General features: G+C 37.6%; 1 long non-coding RNA gene and 1 pseudogene across 1 annotated transcript in view; one reads left to right on the top strand and one right to left on the bottom strand.

Moving 5' to 3' along the window:
- Positions 1-791: 791 nt before the first annotated feature.
- The window catches only part of LOC123937233, a 75,266-nt gene continuing 57,635 nt past the window's right edge, over positions 792-18,422 (bottom strand). The window contains exon 3 of the long non-coding RNA XR_006817442.1: positions 792-1,414. This is a non-coding gene — a long non-coding RNA (uncharacterized LOC123937233). The remainder of the gene's footprint in view (positions 1,415-18,422) is intronic.
- Positions 932-1,060, top strand: LOC123937717 (annotated as a pseudogene).

Raw genomic sequence — 18,422 nt, 5'->3', positions numbered from 1 at the left:
CAGGGTCACAATTCATTTTCTTTATTACAACCAAACTGTAGTATTTAATGACATGAGCATTTATGAAGCTCCACGTTTTCCCAACTTTTCCTAAATCTTTTTACAACCTGTCCTTTTCCTTGTCTTCTTTCAACACAAACATGGTAAATTGTCCAAGTACTATCTTCAAGGATGTGATGAGAGACTCACTTTTCAAACAGTGCAAATTAATATGTTCTCTCTCTGTCCTACGCTCTAGTTCTCTTTCTTCCCCCTCCTCTTACTTGTCTGTCTTCCTTGGACAAAATTAATCTATTTTCTTTTCTTTGAAGTTCTCATCTGAATCCCCATACAGTGTTTGGCCAGAGCCCAGTGACTTTCTTATTCCTATCCAGACAAGATACAGAATGATTCCAAAGCTGTGGCTCCACAGGCTTTTTCTAATCCTTGAAGCGCATATGGAAGCACAGGGCAGACCCTCTACATAAGTGACAGTTCTCATTGGATTAAAAGATCAAATTGGACAGTATTGGAGCCTTCGTTTTCCACAAATTTTCCTCCATCCCAGTAGCCCATTTGTAGTTTCTGAAGTGTTGGTTCCTAGTACCCCCCCCCAAAAGAAATAAAAATAAAAACAAAATTCAAAAAGCCTGAGAAACTTCATAGCTCCAAACCAGCCAGAACACCCAGCATTTTTTTTTAAGATTTTATTTATGTGATAGAGATCACAAGTAGGCAGAGAGGGAGGCAGAGAGAAGTGGGGGGAGGCAGACTCCCTGCTGAGCAGAGAGCCCGATGCGGGGCTTGATCCCAGGACACTGGGATCATGACCTGAGCTGAAGGCAGAGGCTTTAACCCACTGAGCCACCCAGGCGCCCAACACCCAGCATTTTGACTTCTGCTTCTACTCCATCAGTACTTGGTTCTTGTTCTGCTTAAAACTCTAGTTTGAAGCTTTGCGCAGTGGCAGTATAGTAGCCAATGAGGTTTATCTGAGGCGTGATTATTGCTAATTAAAACTCTAGTTTGTATCCCGATTTTAGTGAAGATTGAGACTTTGTTTTTTCTCTTTCATACATGGTAGTGTTTTTTGTAGAGTATAACCAACGCAGTCTTGACATTTTTGTTTATTTTTTAAACAATTTCCTTTCTCTCTGTGATCCATAACCTCCCGAGCTCCCGACATACACAAAATTTGAAGGTTGCTCACCGGTCCCTGCCTCAGTGGACTCTGTCCCCCAGGTTCCTCTCTCATTTTAGAAGATTTTGATGCTCTCCTGTGGCATCTCGGTTTCTGTTCAGTCTAAGCAAGTAGAGATGAACCCAGAAGAAAAATGTAAAGAGTTTCCAGGGTCAGGTTCCTTCTCCAACAATAGTTTTCTTCCTGGCTTTTTCAACTTTATCTCAGAAGGCAGTGGTTCATCAATTCTGGACTCTGAAAAAGATACACTTCATGACTGCAGTGATTTTTCTCTGCCTTGTTTATAGCTTCGAATACCACCTGACACACAGTAGGTTCTCAATCAATATTCTGTAAATGAATGGTTATAATTCTTACATATCCCTTTATGAACTGTATTTTTAGTTAAAAAAAGTTTGTCATTATTAAGTCAAAAGACATTTTCATGCTACAGTATTTGACATATTACACATTTTAAATGTTCTCATTTTCATCACTAACTGAGATTACAGAAAAACAAACAAATAAACAATGGATTTGGCTTGGCCAGATGAGGAACACGAACACTTATAGAAGAACCATCATGATGGCTGCCCTGGGAGAATCCCAAGTTCTCTTAAAACAAGTGTGGGTTTATGTTGGCGGTACTGGTTAAATTATATTTTCAATGTCATTTGACTGGTGAGTTTGAGAAATATGTAATAATCACTTTACTTGTTGAGTCCATCACCCTGTGTTCTGTACCAACAATAGATTTTTTAAATTTATCTTTTTAGGTAAGCTCTGTGTCTGATATGGGACTTGAACTCACAACCCCAAAATGAAGAGTTGCATGTTCTACCAGCTGAGTCAGCCAGGAGCCCTAGCAGTAGACTTTTTAAATTCAGTGCACTAGACATACACTTGGTGGCCTGAGAAATGGCCCTTGTATCCAAACCCAGTGTGTCATTATAATATTTAATGTAACATCAAGAGTTACAAATGTTCACCTAAGTGGCATAGAGATCTTTAGGGCTTTGTGAAAAGTTTCCCATCATAGTGCAGAGCAACATAGTGGATATTAACGTGGAAAAAAATGAGGAAAATCTGTTGTCTCCCATTTTGCTAGGAAACTAACTGGCTCTCCTGACTTCAGATTTCTTCCCATGCCTGCTCTCGCCCCACCAGACATTGTCATGGACTCGATTTCGGAAGTCCAATGTCGCCAGGGCTTAGAGTTTGTTCAGATGACTCTTCTCCCAATGGAATGATACGCTGCGAGAGAATAAAGCTAAACTTGGAAGCCTAGTTTTATAAGCACTGGTCTTGGACAATAGGATGCAGTGTGTTTGCTACTTTGTTATATAGGGAACCAGATGTGTGCTTCATCTTTGGGATGTTAAGAGACATGAATGAGATTCAGAATGACTGTAGCAGTTAAAAAAGGTACCTTTACAGAATTAGACCTATAAATACAGAGAACAAACTGGTGGTTGCCAGAGAGGAGGAAGTGGGAGGATGGGCAAAATGGGTGAGGCAGAGTGGTAGATACAGGCTTTCAGCCGTAGAATGAATAAATTATGGGAATAAAAGGTACAGCACAGAGAATATAGTCAATGATATATAGTCAATGATATTGTAACAGTGCTGTATGGTGACAGATGGTAGCCAATGTGGTGAGCACAGGGTAACATATAAGAAGTTAAATCACTATGTTGTACACCTGAAACCAATGTAACAATGTGTGTCAACTATACTCAAAAGTAAATTTTCTAAAGTACCTCCATATTTCAGACCTCTACATATTTGACTGTTTGGACCCCAGTTGTTTCTTCCCTGAGTTTCACATATGAGACTGCTACTGTCATATCACATAAAAAGACACAAAGTGTCAATAAGTTAGGACTTCTATTTTGGAATTGGAACAAATATGGGTGAATAGAATATCACTGAGAGAAACCCTAAATATCCAATACATTAATAGGTTAGTAAATCATAATACAACAACTTTTTAATATTTCACAATACTCAAAAAAGTGATTATTACAAATTTTAAATGGCATGAAAAAGGGCTAGTAAACTGTTAAGTAGAACACAAATTAAATACCCATACAGTCACAATTACAGTTCAAAATAAAAAATAAGTAAGCTCAATAGGAAATACATTTCAAAAATTCACATGATAAGATTATGGGTAGCTATTTTCCTTTTCTTTATGTTTTGTAATTTTGATAACAAATATATGTGATTATAAGGGAGGAAAAACAAACTTTTATTTCAACTGGCAAAAAGTAAACTATTAAACATGTAAAAAGGCCTTGAAAAATGAAAAAAAGAATGCCAAATAGTGTATCATCATCAGATTACTGAATAAATGTAAAAGGCTGATTATCATTTAACTGCATTCTGAAAAGCAATTAACAACTAGATGAAAAATGCACTGCTTTTTAGTGATTCTATAGCAAAATGAGTTTTAAATACGCCTTTCAGTAATCATATCAATGCAGTTGTGAAAAATTGTTCAAATCCTTTTTTGTTGGTTTGTTTCTCTCATATGAGCCAGTTATTTGTGTGCTTTTTTGGCCATAACTGTATAAAACAATTAGTAATTTCAGTGGGTCTATTACTCTAACTGCACATCTCCCTACAAATATTTCCCTGGTCTGAATTAAGGCAACTATTCTATTAGAAAAATGGTTCAAATAGCTTGGCTAATTGGCCCTGGCTTGATTATTGTGATTATAAACTATTAACTGAAATCAATGCTATTGGCCACATGCTAGCTAGCTTAGTTACAGAGTGCCTAAAGTTTTTGCCCTCTGCATCTATTTTTTCAAGAGTAAAGAATAAATTATTATAGACTATATTTTAAGACTACCCAAATATATTATTTTCCATAAAGCTCCTTTGTTAAACAATTTTTTTAACTCTCACTCCTTGATTATTATTCTTTATTGTTCCTTCCATTCATTCATTTCCCATAGGCATTTTCTAAAGTAATCATTGTTTTAGAACAAATTTATGTTTACAGAAAAAAAAAATGCAAAGATTACACAGAGAGTTCCCATATATACCACAGCCGGTTTTCTCTATTACTGACATTTTATTTTTGTATGGTATATTAGTTACACTTAATGAATACGTAATACTAATACATTATTATTAGCTAAAGTCTATTATTCATTTACATTTTCTTAGTTTTTACCTTGAGGAAAAGAGACACTACTAATACAAGTGGCTAACATTTACATGGCTCTTATGAGGCAGATACTCTTACCAATGTTATACATACACATATATATATATATATATATATATATATATATATATACACACACAGATATACATATATATATGTGTGTGTATATCTCTCTCTATATATATTACTGCACTTAATCTTACTGTAGACTTAAACCTATGGGGTCAAGAAGCTAGAGGAATTTGAATGGGATAAACCCAAAAAATCCATACCAGGACATTTCATAACTAAACTTCTGAAAACTAAAGGCAGAGAAAATGATCTGAAAAGCAACCAGAGAAAACTGACATCTTATCTATTGGGAAAAACAACTTGAATGGCAGCAGATTTCACTTCAAGTAGTATTCATTTATCTCCATTTCATAGGTGAATAAACTGAGGCACTGAAACATTCAGTAACTTTCTCGTGGTCACCTAGCTATAATGGAGAAGCTGGCTTGTTTATTCCAGGGTCTGTGCTCTTACCTCATGCTTAATGAAGTTATGATTAGGCAACCACTACTTTACCATCATCTACTTTCAAGCCTAATTCACCAGAACACCAAGTTGTGTAAGGCTGTAGAATCAACACCCCATTTAGTAACAACATGTGATTCTACCTGGAATGTTTTTCATACATATATGTGCTTCTTGGGACTCGCCCTGAAGTTTCAGAAAAACAGAACTGGTAGAGGATTCAAGTGTCCTAGAACCTACAGAGACTCAACTTAGAAATAGTAACTATATACATAACTATTTATAAACTTAAGAATGAATGTAACAAGAACCATGTGGCACCTATAAAATGAAAAAAAATCTACAGCTAAAAGAAATAAAAGAAGATTTAAAGACTTCCACTTTAGGGAATATGAAGTAGATGTACTTTTTCCTGTTCTTCCCTCTAATTACAACTAAAAATCCTGGACACTATATGTAAAAGAAACATCCGAAGACTCTGAAAAATAGAAAGGAGGCAGATAGGCTCAGGAATAGCAAGATCTGAGGAAGGAGATGAGTTGTATTAGTGGAAGTATTTTGTTGGTGGGTTTTGTTTGTGTGTTATCATATCTCACTTTTTAGAGCTAAAGAAACCGGCAACCTGTGAATGCAAACGGCACAAACAAACAAACAAACAAACAAAAAGTCCATCCACAACAAGCCTGCAATCTGTAGCCAAAGAAACAGGGGCAGCCTAGAAAGAGAATACTTTTAGATAATTTACTCCTGCAAAACACACAAAAGCATGGGCCCCACCCATGTCATCAAAGAGTAAGTACAAAGTCCAGTCTTCTACTCTGAGAGGTTGTAATGAGGTACGCCAATGCCCCTACAGAAGTAGTGTCAAAGAAGGAAGTTGCTTTCATTCCCACAGAAAAGTAAAGAAGCCTTCAGTGTTAGGGGACATCACCTGGAAAGTCTGGGACACCTCCCCAAAATTAATGAAGCATTCCTTCCCCTCCTGATGATGGTGTTAGAAGAATCTTAGTGAAGAGTCAAGACATTTACTCTCGCCCTTTAGCAATAAGGCCACATCTACCATACTGCCAGTAGGACAAGGGGAAGAACTGGACTTGAAGCCTGCCCAGCAATAACAAGGCTACCCCTACCTTCCATGTAAACAACGCTGAGTCAGGAACCTGTGCTTATATTTTCACCTGAGAATAAGAAGGTGGTGTCTCACTTTCCACTGCCAGAGACAGTACACAAAGCCAGCTAATATAGAGGCTTAAATAAAACCAATCTCATGATACACAATGTCCTGAATTAAATATAAAATAGTTAGTCATACCATGAATGAGAAACATCTCAAAACAAATGAAAAAAGACAATCATTAGACACCAACATTGAGATGGCAAACATGTTAGAATTATCTGACAAAGATTTTAAAGGAGCCATGATTTAAAATGCTACAATGGCAATTATGATGATGCTTAAGAAAATTGAAAAAAATACAAAGTCTTGGAAAAAAAACAGATATAAAGAAGAACCACATAGACTATTTAGAACTGGAAACTACAATAACTGAAATGCAAACTTCAGTGAATGGGTTCACCAGCAGAACAGAAGACACAGCGGAAAAAATGAGAAGATAGGAAGATAAAACAATTTAAAAATTGCCCACCTGAACAACAGAGTGAAAATAGACTGGAAGAACTGAGCAGAGCCACATATTTGTGGAATTATAATAAAAGATCTAACATTTGTGCCATTAGATTGCTAGAAAGAGGAGATAAAGTTGTATGTGTCAGGGGCAGTTGGGAAAGTATTCAAAGAAATAATAGCTGAAACTCCTCACATGTTGCAAGGGACCTAAACCCATAGAGTCAAGAAGCTTGATGAATCCCAGGTAGGATAAACCAAGGAAAGTGTCATCAAGATACAGCATAATTAAACTTCTGAACACTGAAGAAAAAGAATGTGGGAAGCAGCCAGAGAAAAATATACACTATCTTTAGGGAGAAACCGATTTGAATGATAGCAGAGTTCTCATCAGAAACCACTGGGACCACAAGGAAGCAGCAAGATATGTTCTATGTGCTGAAAGAAATCAAATGTCAATACGGAATCCTACATCCAGGGAAACTATCCTTCAGGAATAAAGGAAATATCAAGGCATTCAAGGATGAAATAAAATTAAAAATTTACCACCAGTGTACCTGTGCTTAAAGAATGGCCGCATGAGATTCTCTGAACAAGAAGGAATGATAATAATGAGGGGATCTTGGAATTTCAGTAAAGAAGAAAGAACATAGAAAAAATCTGAGTAAATACGTTAAGTTTAGCTTTTTATAACCGATGTTTAAAGCAAAAATGATAACATTAGTTTGGTTCTAAGTGTATCTAGCAGCAAGATTTAAGACAATTATATTAAAAATGAGAGAGGGTATGAGTGCCTGGGTGACTTGGTTGGATAAGCATCTGCCTTAGGCTCAGTTTATAAACCCAGGATTCTGGGATCGAGCCCCTCACTGAGCTTCCTGCTCGGCGGGGACTCTGCCTCTCCCTTTCCCTCTGCACCCCCACCTTACTCTCTCTCACTTGCTCTCTTTCTCTTTCAAGTAAATGGATAAAATCTTAAAAAAAAATGAGAGTAAAAGAAAATGAGACAATGGGTAAAATGACACACCAGTAGACTAGGACTACTTATACACACGTAATATAATAACCAAAGCAACCACTGAAAGACAAAGATTGGCATAATGAATTTAAAAGCATGACACCCTATAGGGGCACATGGGTGGCTCAGTCGTTAAAACATGACACCTTATATGTTATTTACAAGAAGCTCATTTCAAAGATAACGATATAGTCATGTTCAAAGTAAAGAAGGAAAAAATGTATCATAAAAACAATTTTTTAAAAAAGCAAGATCAACAATGTTAATATATTTTTTAAAGATTTTATTTATTTATTAGACAGAGATCACAAGTAGGCAGAGAGGCAGGTGGGGTGGGGGGTAAGCAGGGTCCCTGCTGAGCAGAGAACCCAATGTGGGGCTCGAACCCAGGACCCTGGGATCATGACCTGAGCTGAAGGCAGAGGCTTTAACCCACTGAGCCACCCAGGCGCCCCTCAACTATTTTAATATTAAAGTAAACTTCAGAACAAGGACAATTACCAGAGACAGAGTTAAACATCATTTTATGATAATATTGTCAATCTTCCCAGAATACATAGCAGTCATAAGTGAGTGTACAGTGAACAACAGAGTTAGAACATACATGAAGCAAAACTGATTGATCTGAAAGGAGAAACAGACACGTCCACTCATATAGTTGGGGAATTCAACATCATCACTCAACAAATGAGAGAGGACAGAAAAACTGGTAAGAGTATGGAAGGACTCAACAAAAACATGAGACAATAAGATCTAACTGATATTTAGAGAACATCACACCCAACAACAGCAGAATGCATGTCCTTTTCAAGTCCTCATAGAACATATAGCAAAATAGACCCTGGTCCATAAAACAAACCTTAATAAACTTGGAAGAATTGAAATGCTACCAATGTATTCTCTAACCACCACAGAACCAAAACAGAAATCAGTCACAGAATAATGGGAACATTCTCCAAACACTTGAAAACTGAACAACAGGTGTTTTATACAACCCATCGGCCAAAGAGGAAATCTCAAAAGAAATATAAAAAAATACATTGAACCGAATGAAAATGAAAACTCAACATATCAAAACCTGCAAGACACAACTAAAGCAGAACCAGCAGGGAAATTTATAGCCCAAACAGATACACTAGAAAAGAGGAAAAGTCTCATATCAGTAATCTCAATTCCTACCTCAAGAACCAAAAAGAAGGGAAATTAAAACCAAAGAAAGAAGATAGGTAAAGACAAAACAGATGTCAATGAAAATGAAACCAGAAAAATAACACCTAATGAAACAAAGAACAAAGATCTTGTCTTTGAAAAGATCGATAAATTGATAAACCTTGAACAAGGCCGTCAAAGAAAAATGAAACTTACCAATACCAAAAATAAAATAGGGGTTATCGCTACTAATAATTGCAGACACCAAAAAGATCATAAGGGAATACTATGAGTAACTCTACACACATGAATTTGCCAACTTAGACAAAAAACAAAACACAAATTACTACAACTCACCTGATATGAAATGTATCATTTGATACATTAAGAATTTAAAAAATTGAATTCACCATTTAAAAATTAAATTTAAACCATTTAAAAATTCCTAGAAAGGAAATCTCCAAGATCAAACGGTTTCTTTGAGAATTTTACAAAAGGTTTAAGAGCAATTTTATACAAACTCTGAAAAAATGGAAAAGAACGCTTTCCAGTTCATTTTACAAAACTGGTATAGCCCAATACCAAAATTTATATTAAAAATTGATAAGATGTAACCTCTATATATTAGAAAATAAAATTAAAAGATAAATAAAATTACAAAAATACTTGAGACAAATAACAGTATAGAAAAAGAGAAAACTACACACCAGTATCTCTTATGAATATAAACACCAAAAAAAACCTTTAATAAAATATTAGCATATCAAATCCAGCAATAAATAAGGATTATACTCCATGTCCCAGTGAGACTCATTCCAGGGATGTAAGACTGATTTGATATATTAAAAAAAGGAATCATGGTAATCTACAATACTAATAGCTAAAGAAGAAATATCACATAATCCCCTTAATGCAGGAAAAGCATTTGACAAAATTCAGTACTCATTCATGACAAAAAAAAACAACAAAAAAAACAAAACACCTCTCAGAAAAATAAGAATAAAGGTAAACTTTCTCAAGTTGATCAAGAGAACCTGTAAAAAACTTAAGTTAAACTTGTCCTTACTGGAGAAGCCCTCCTGAGCTTGGGAAAAAGACAAAGATGACAGCTCCCACCATTCTTATTGAACCTAGTGCTGGAGGGTCCACCCACTGCAACAAGGCAAGAAAAGGAACTAAAAGACATACAAGCAGAGAAGTAAAATGCACGATTGCATACCTAGAAAAGCTTTTTTTGTTTTGTTTTTTAAAGAACAATACACAAAACAACATGAATAAATCTTCAAAATGTATGCTGCATGGAAAAAGCCAGTCCCAAAAGTTTCCATATTATATAATTCCATTAGTATAACATTCTTAAAATGACAAAATTGTAGAAATGAACAACAGATTAGTGGTTGTCAGAGGTGGGAAGGGTGTGAGTGGTAAAGAGGAGCTGTGGATAAAAAAGGGCAGCCTGTGGGAGGTCTCTGGCGATGGAAATGTCCTGCATTTTGATTGTGTCAATGTCAATATCCTGTTTGTCTTATCTTACTGCAGCCTTGCAAGATGTTACCATTGGTAAAAACTGGGGAGATAGTGCACATGATCTCTATTATTTTTTACTCACTGAAAGTGTATCTATAATTACCTCAAAATTAAGAAGTGTATTTTTTAAGAAAAGAAAGAAATATAGCTACATAGCACACTCCTGTCTAAAAGACCAAATATTGTTAAGGATTATTTTTGTCCCAATTAATGAGCAGACTTTGTACAAGACAAATCAAAATCCCCTAAAATTTATATTCTAAAATGACAAAATGTAAAACCTCTTCTATGAAAAAATATAGAAAATTAAAAGATAAACAGGGACACCTGGCTGGCTCAGTCAGTACTGCATGGGACTCTTGATCTGGGGGTTGTGAGTTCAAGGCCTACACTGGGTGTAGAGCTTACTGAAGGGGAAAAAAAAAGATGAAAGATAAAAATTACAAAAGTCTTATTTAAATAAATACCCCAAACCAGCAATAGCAATAGGCAAAAAATTGGACAGTTTACAAAAGGGGAAACATGCATGGTCAATAAATCACATTATGCAATGTTCAATATCCTTAGTTATCAAAGAAACATGAAATAAAACAATATTAAACATGTCTCAAGTGTCTAGCAGAGCGCTGACCAAACTCTGAACCTTCCCGCCCCACCTGGAATTCAATTTGCTAGATCATTTTTCCTCAGTAATCTAAATGAATTCATAACTATTCTCTCTGAATACATCCATTAGAATAATTTACAGGATACTGTACTTCCCTTGACTTCTTGGCCTAGACCATCCTAATTTGTCTTCTTGGCCTTCCTTAGAATAACACTAGGATGTTAGCTGGATATTTTCTAATTCCCAAGTCTCTCCCCCAGGGAAGAATGATGGAGTCTAGGAAGAGGGCCTGTAATACAGATCTCAGAGGGGTGCAGGTGTTTATAAGAAATGATGCCTCCATTAGGCACAGCCCACATGTCTCTCCCAGCACCGGTGTGACGTTCTTGGGAGCCTTGTTATAGTTGGTATTTTTTTAGCTGGAGACCAGTATGTACAAAGATACGGCTACCTTTTAGGTTTCCAAATTTTGAATGGGCTTTATGGTTTTTTTTTTTTTCTCCTAAGATATATCTCTCTATTTTTCTTAGTTTAGGCTGCTACAACACTATAGACTGGATGGCTTTAAAGAACAAACACTTATTTCTCACAGTTCAGGAGACTGAAAAGTTCAAAATCAAGGGGCTAGCCTTGGTGTCTAGGGTGAGAGCCTTCTTCCTGGTTTTCAGATGGTCACCTTCCTGCTGTATCCTTACATGGAGGAGAGAGAAATCATCTCCCTCCTGTCTCTTCTTATAAGGACAGTAATTTACTCATGAGAACTCCACCCTCGTCACCTAATTACTTCCTAAATGTCCCATCTTCTAATACCATCACATCAGGAAATAGGAGTTCAATGTGTGAATTTGAGGGGGACACAAATATTCTCTACATAGCACCATTAGATCAAGTTCATACCAGACTGCACAAAGTTTCTCCTTTTGGTCTATGATGAATTTGAAAAAATTAAACTTTTGGTCCGAGGTTGGGAGATAAACAGCCTGACCCTAAAATTTCCAAGACCCACGGCAAGAGTATAGATGGAGACACTTACATACCTTGAGCTTCAAGGCACCCAATGCAAGCCAAGTGATCCTGGCCTGATAGGGATGACTGATCTCCCACCTCTGCCAATATCACAGTTTTGAAGTGAAAAACCTAGATTCAAATGTAGAAATCCCAAGTGTCTTAGAGTTCTAAACCAAATATTGGCAGATTTGAAAGAGTCAGTCCCCTTCCTCCCAGACCCTACTCTGCAGCCTGCATCTCTCCCTCCACTTCCCATGCTGGGCTCCATCCTATGTTGCAAGGGACCTCAAGAACATGCATGTGGACTCAACAGCTGTGGAGTTCTGCACTTACCCCACCAGTAGCCAGTCTTTGGTCATGGTTCCTTGGGTGTAGGGATCAGCTTTGCAAACTGCTCTTTGGAAGCAGGACACGGTAAAGACCCTCCATAAGTCCAGAAGGTGTCTGGACAAAAAATTCTGAGGTTCTGATCCCCAAAGCATAGTCTAGAAGGGAATGGCATGGCCTCTGCTTGAACAAGTCTTTTTGGCTCCAAGACCAGAGGGCCATAAGGAAGAGCTCAGCTAGAGAGCATAGTGGAATTTTCAGAAGCACCGTGACCAGGGAAAGGATGGTGCTTGCCAGACCTATGGGTAATTTTCCACAAAAGTGGAAAATTTTATAATTCAGCCTGTTGACTATTCAGATATGAATAAGCAATTTGATTAGTTTCATTCCCATCCACCCACCCAAAATGATCTTAATGAATCATTGTCTGTACTTTGTCTTCTAGTGAAAGTAAGATAGACCTGGAAGATTTGGTGGGTACTCCTTTTCTTTCTTTTATGTTTAGATAGGGTGGGTGTGGGAGAAATACAGAGATCAAAGGTTCAGAGGGGATTATGGCTCTACTTTTGCTCTCTGTTGCAACATGATGGAATGCTCAGCAATGCTAAGATGGTAGCCAAGGTATTTCTCTTTTATTTATGCCCCATCTCTATCCTACAAGTATGAGAGAGAATTATTTTTGTTCATTACAACTCACTTTGTTCTTCTAAGCTTTTGTCATCATATGATGTGCTTTCACACATAGCATTTTATTTCATTCCAATACAATAGGTTGCATTTGAGAATAACTCTGATTTCTAATTTTTGGTTCAGTAGTAATAAACACCTTCACATATTCATTGGGTGAATGTATATTTGTGTACTTTCTATGCATTGGGTACTTTGCATGTTGGAAATAAAATGGTGAATAAGACAAATGATTGTGTCCTCATTAAATTTACAATCTAGTGGGAAAAAAAACAGACAAAAAGTAGAAAAAATAATGACCAATTTTAATAAGTAGCTTTAACAGGGATAAAACACAGACAGAAATGCAGAATATACAGTGGCATGGGTGGAGCTATTTCAGGTCTTTGCTTAAATAAAAGATCCCTTTCTAAAGAGGCCTTTTCTGGGGTACCTGGGTAGTTCAGTTGTTAAGAGTCTGCCTGTGGCTAGGTCATGATCCCAGGGTTTTGGGATCGAGGCCCACTTTAGGCTCCCCACTCAGTGGGAAGCCTGCTTCTCCCTGTCTCTCTCTCTCCCCCAGCTCATATTTCCTCTCACGCTCTCTGTCTCTTTCTGCCAAATAAATAAACAAAATCTTTAAAAATAAAGATAAAAAAATAAAGAGGACTTTTCTGATCTTTCTACTAAAAATAGCAATCATCCTACTCTAGCACTCATCTTCTCACCTGTACTTTCTCATACACACACACACATATTTGCTTACTCGTTTTGTTTTTCTCTCTCTTTTCTCATATGTAAGTTCTATGAGGACAGGAACTGTTCACCTTTTTACCGTGACAGTTGTTTTCCTTCCTCTTCTAGGACTAGAATAGTGCCTGGAACAGAGTGGGTGCTCAATAAGTACTTATTGAATGAATGAGTAAGTAAGGAAAAGACTTTCTGAGAAGGAAACATTTAAACTGATATGTAATAGTGATCAGTCATGCAAAGGGTAGGTAAGGTGGGAGGAGACCTTTCCAGGTGGTGGCAACAGCAGATGCAAAGACCCTGAGGCAGGAAAGAGGCTGCCATTTAAGGAACTGAAGGAAGGCCCCTTGCTAGAAGCATTTGTCAGGCAGTGGCTGGAACTGAGATTAGAGACTTGGGCAGGGAAGGGTTGAGCTGTGTTTACAGGCCAAGGTAAACATTGGGTTTCACTGTAAATACCTGTGGAAGAGATATAAGCAAGGCAGAAATATAATCATATGTTTGGGGTTTAAACATAATCACTCTTGCTTCTGTGTAAAGCATCTAATGGAGGATGACAACAGTGTAACCAGAGAGATCAGTTATGAGACTTGTGTCAAGATTAAGAATATAAGGGGCGCCTGGATGGCTCAGTGGGTTAAGCCTCTGCCTTAGGCTCAGGTCATGATCCCAGGGTCCTGGGATCAAGCCTCACATCGGGCTCTCTGCTCAGTAGGGAGTCTGCTTCCCCCTCTCTCTCTGCCTGCCTCTCTGCCTACTTGTGATCTCTCTGTCTCTGTCAAATAAATAAATGAGAATATTAGACAGTATCCACTGTGCGCTTTTATCAGGCACTGGCCTAAGTGTACCATTTTATATAAGTAAAATTTTAGCTTAATTAATTGATAGATTCTCTCAATATTTTTCAAATGATTTTTCTTAAGCTTTACTTTTCCACATTATAATCTACTTTAGTGTAAAATCAGATGTAAGAAAAAAAGTCATTACTTTAAAATTACTATGTTAGCATTTAATGGCGCTCTAAAGAAAGCACCACAATTTTAATGTATTCTTCATCTTTAAAATCGTTCCCATAAATATTTAAGAATTACAACTGATTCCAAAGCATTTGATAATGGCATTTGGAGAATATTAATCCAGCAATGTGTGGGATAATCTGGGTTAGGGGGTATCCTAAAGTGGGAATTTAGCTGAGAAATGGGTAGGGTAATCCAGATACTAGATGACAAAGCCTAGACTAACAGGACTGCTGTGGGAAATAGCCAAAGAAGATAAATACAAGAAAAGCCACAAAAAAAAAAAAAAAAAGGAAAGAATTTGTTTGAAGCTGGGGAAAGCATGAGAGAGAAAAATCAAAGATGTTTTCAAGGTTTTGAGAAAGAGGGATATATGTAGTAGACACTGTTGATGCCTGGCCAGATCCCCTTTTTGTGCCTGTTGCTTCTATCCCCCATCGCTGAAGATACTGTCTGTTAAAACTCTTTATGCTCTTGCCTGGAAATATGCCCCCAAGGACTGTCCTCAGCAGAGACTGGAGCGGCCCCTCCCCCAACAGCCAGCGGGGGAGGGGGGTTGCCCCCTCCAAGGCAGGTAACAACCTAATGCCCAACTGAGGTGGGATTATGCTCTCAGGGAGAGACAGCCTGAGAAGGTATTGGTGCTGCCCTGTAAGATCAGGCTGAGGCTAATTTTCAGCTGAAACCACATCTTTGCTTAGCTTCTGCCCCTGCCTTATCTGTTTCCTTCACTTCCTTACAGATTTCTCCTGGGAGCACTTCCTCAATAAATCACTTACACAAGAATCTCTGTCTGAAGCTCTGCTTCTATGGATCCTGACCCAAGTTAGAAGAGTACGGAAATACTGGAGTAACTGACAGCAAAGGGAACTTAAGAAAGGAGTGTTAATTTGGATTTGTTTCATAAACACTATCAACCCTTACCGACATAGCCTTAGCTCTCTCGGAGCACGCATCACACAGGAGATACCCTGCACACATGCCCACAGCCAGTGGAGACCACTGAGAGATACTGAAGAAGGAAGGCATCTTTCAAGCACATTTGATCTAAAATCGACTTTCTGATATCACTTCTTTAACTAGAGACCCAAATGTCCACTGAACTAGTCTTAAATGCATTTTATTGAGTGGCCCAACTCTTAAGATCTAAGTACTTCTCAGATAGAGAATGGAGAACCCATGAACACCTAGGGATCAGCGAAACATCCCCCACAATTTTTCAAGTGTTTTATTTTTGGCAAAACTCAATTTAACTCATTTTGCAAGCACTCTTCCCTCCAGTTTTTAAACCCATGGGTATTTCAAAGGAAATTTAATCCATATGTTTCTGATTCATTTACATTTTAAGTCATAAAAATGTTATTTTTATAAGAGCTGTTTGATATCCAAGAAACTTTCTGAGCCTTTTAAAAAATCTCTTTAAAGTCTTGTTGGTTGGAGCCAGGGAGCAGACATGGTGTGTGATGCACCACCCGAAAATGTGATCCAGACGGACTCAACCATAGACTGACCTCAGAACAATGCTTGCCACATTCAGCCAAAAAAATAATGGCAACGAGATGATCAGGAAAGTTGGTCTGGACACCAGAGAATCCTTGAGAAACACAAGAGAAGCCAATGGCAAATGATAGCAAAGATTAAAATGGGATTCATTAGTGTGTCATTGATGTGTTTGGGCATGTAAGGACCAGACTTTTGTACGTTACAGCCAGCTATCATTCCTGGAAACTTTCAGGAAGACCTGCAGACTGCTGCAGGATGAAGTCCAATATCACCACCCAAACACTGCATGTGAAGAAAATCATGTCGTTTCTCAGTATTGTCTGTAAGAGTAAAACAGCAGAATAACAACCTCCAAAGGACTCTCAATTAATGTACTGCATATTTTTACAGAGTTCTAGGCAGTGATTAAAAGGATCATGATGAAAATATGGATACAATGATACAGAAAGATGTTTGTGATACACAGCTAAATGAGAAAAATGGTGAGAAAACTGTAAATGATATTGGCACCACATTTTCAGTCAAGCAAAAAAAATACTAAAAAAAATCTGTTTTTATATATGCACAGGAAAATACTAAAAAGGAATTGTGGTTAGGATAACAGATAGGATTGGAATGTTTTTCTTTGCTTAGCTTGCTTATTTTTTTTTACTTTTCTACGATACACATTATGTAAGTTAACAACAACAACAACAAAACTAACTTTGTCTGCACTTTACAAATCGTGTGGAATAGTATTCCTGTAATAGTGTGAGAGATAAGCGCCCTTCTTTTTCTCCTCCTGTCTTCTACTCAGGAAGAGCAGTGCGTGGGGTCCGAGCCGGAGGGGTGCTACAGCAGGCACGGATGAGCAAATCGTCTGAGATTGCCGGAATGCAGCTGTTAATCTGGAACGGCTGAATCTATGGTGACCATGCCTTCTGAACCCCAGACTGGTCGCACGATCTAGCACATGGTGGGGTGTATGGCAGGATAGAGTATTTTACATCAGAACCGCTCTCAAAATTTTGGACATGTGGTCATTCTGGCTACCAGGCACGTTGCTCCAGAAAGGAAGAAAAATTCTAAAAGGTGACCTAAGGAGACCTCTGAAGGATAAAACAATGGCTGGTAATTTATAAAACTGCACTTGCTCATACTGAACATCCACGGAACAAGGAGAACTCTTTTGATTCTCCCTCGTGTAGATGTAGACAGCGTTTTAAATCCAAAGGACTATTACCTCCACATCTGTTGGCATCTATTCAGTTGCTGTCTGGAGGACTCCCTGCACAAAATGTGCACAACTGCCAATATTCTCCTGAAACCTGCAAAATTAATGCTTTCTCCTGATGTCATTAGCACCCCCATCTCCTCTCCCCACCAACCTCCGGCCTGATTCTGAATCACAAGTCATTTTACTTTCTGTTCAGCTGGGCTCCTAAGACCCTCTTTGATCATAAAGACAGGGCAAAGCAAAGCAGAAACATCCTTTTCTGAGACCCCATTAGCAGAGAAAAGTGAGATAAACAATCTTCAATGCTTTCATTTAAAAAAAAAAGTGATCCCACAGCATTATAATCAAAAGGAATAGGAAAAGTCAAGAATTCGATTAATTATCATTTAAAATTAAGTTATTTCAAAACCCTGGAAAGACCTTCTGTTTAAACATTCTGTGATGATTTTATTTAAATATATTGTATTCTCACCTTCTGAAATGACTGAATTCATTTTAAATAGGCATTAACTTTGAAGCCCAAAATGATGGAAAGTTTTTTAACCAACTGGCCTGTCACGGTTAATCATACTCTCCTACCAAACACTTTCTACTCAACTCACAAGAATATAAGCTCTCAGTTCCAGGTACGATGGGACAGTTCTCAAATTCTGGCAAATCTCTCTTCCAATAAACAACATTTTCTTTCACAGTTTATCAGGATCCTCGTTATGGATAAATGTCATGTAGAGGTAATGTCCTCTCCAGATGAGACCCACATAAATGAGCCTCACAAGTCAGTTCACAGCAAAGCAATGGGATGATTTACTGATCCTCTGATTTGAGAAAAAGTGTGTATGTGTGTGTGAGAGAGAGAGAGAAAGAGAGAAGGAGAGACAGGAAGAGATTGAGAGAGAGAAATCGATTTGGTCTTTGATATATTCATCCCCGAGTTTCTAGTGTTGTCACTGTACCATGGGTTTTGGATTCAAATATCACCCAAGTTGTGGCACCCAACGTTAGACTTCATATGAGATATTACAGAGCATAGCAATAAATGAATAATTATCTAATCATATTAACCATTCATTCATTCATTCAATAACTAGAGAAACCACTAAATGGCAGCCATTAGATATTGGAAACATAGAGGTGAGTGAGACAAAACCCCTGCTCTCA

This window comes from Meles meles, chromosome 2, assembly GCF_922984935.1.
Source record: "Meles meles chromosome 2, mMelMel3.1 paternal haplotype, whole genome shotgun sequence".
NCBI lineage: Eukaryota > Metazoa > Chordata > Mammalia > Carnivora > Mustelidae > Meles > Meles meles.
The sequence above is the reverse complement of the archived record's forward strand: the minus strand, read 5'-3'. Positions and strand labels throughout refer to the sequence as shown.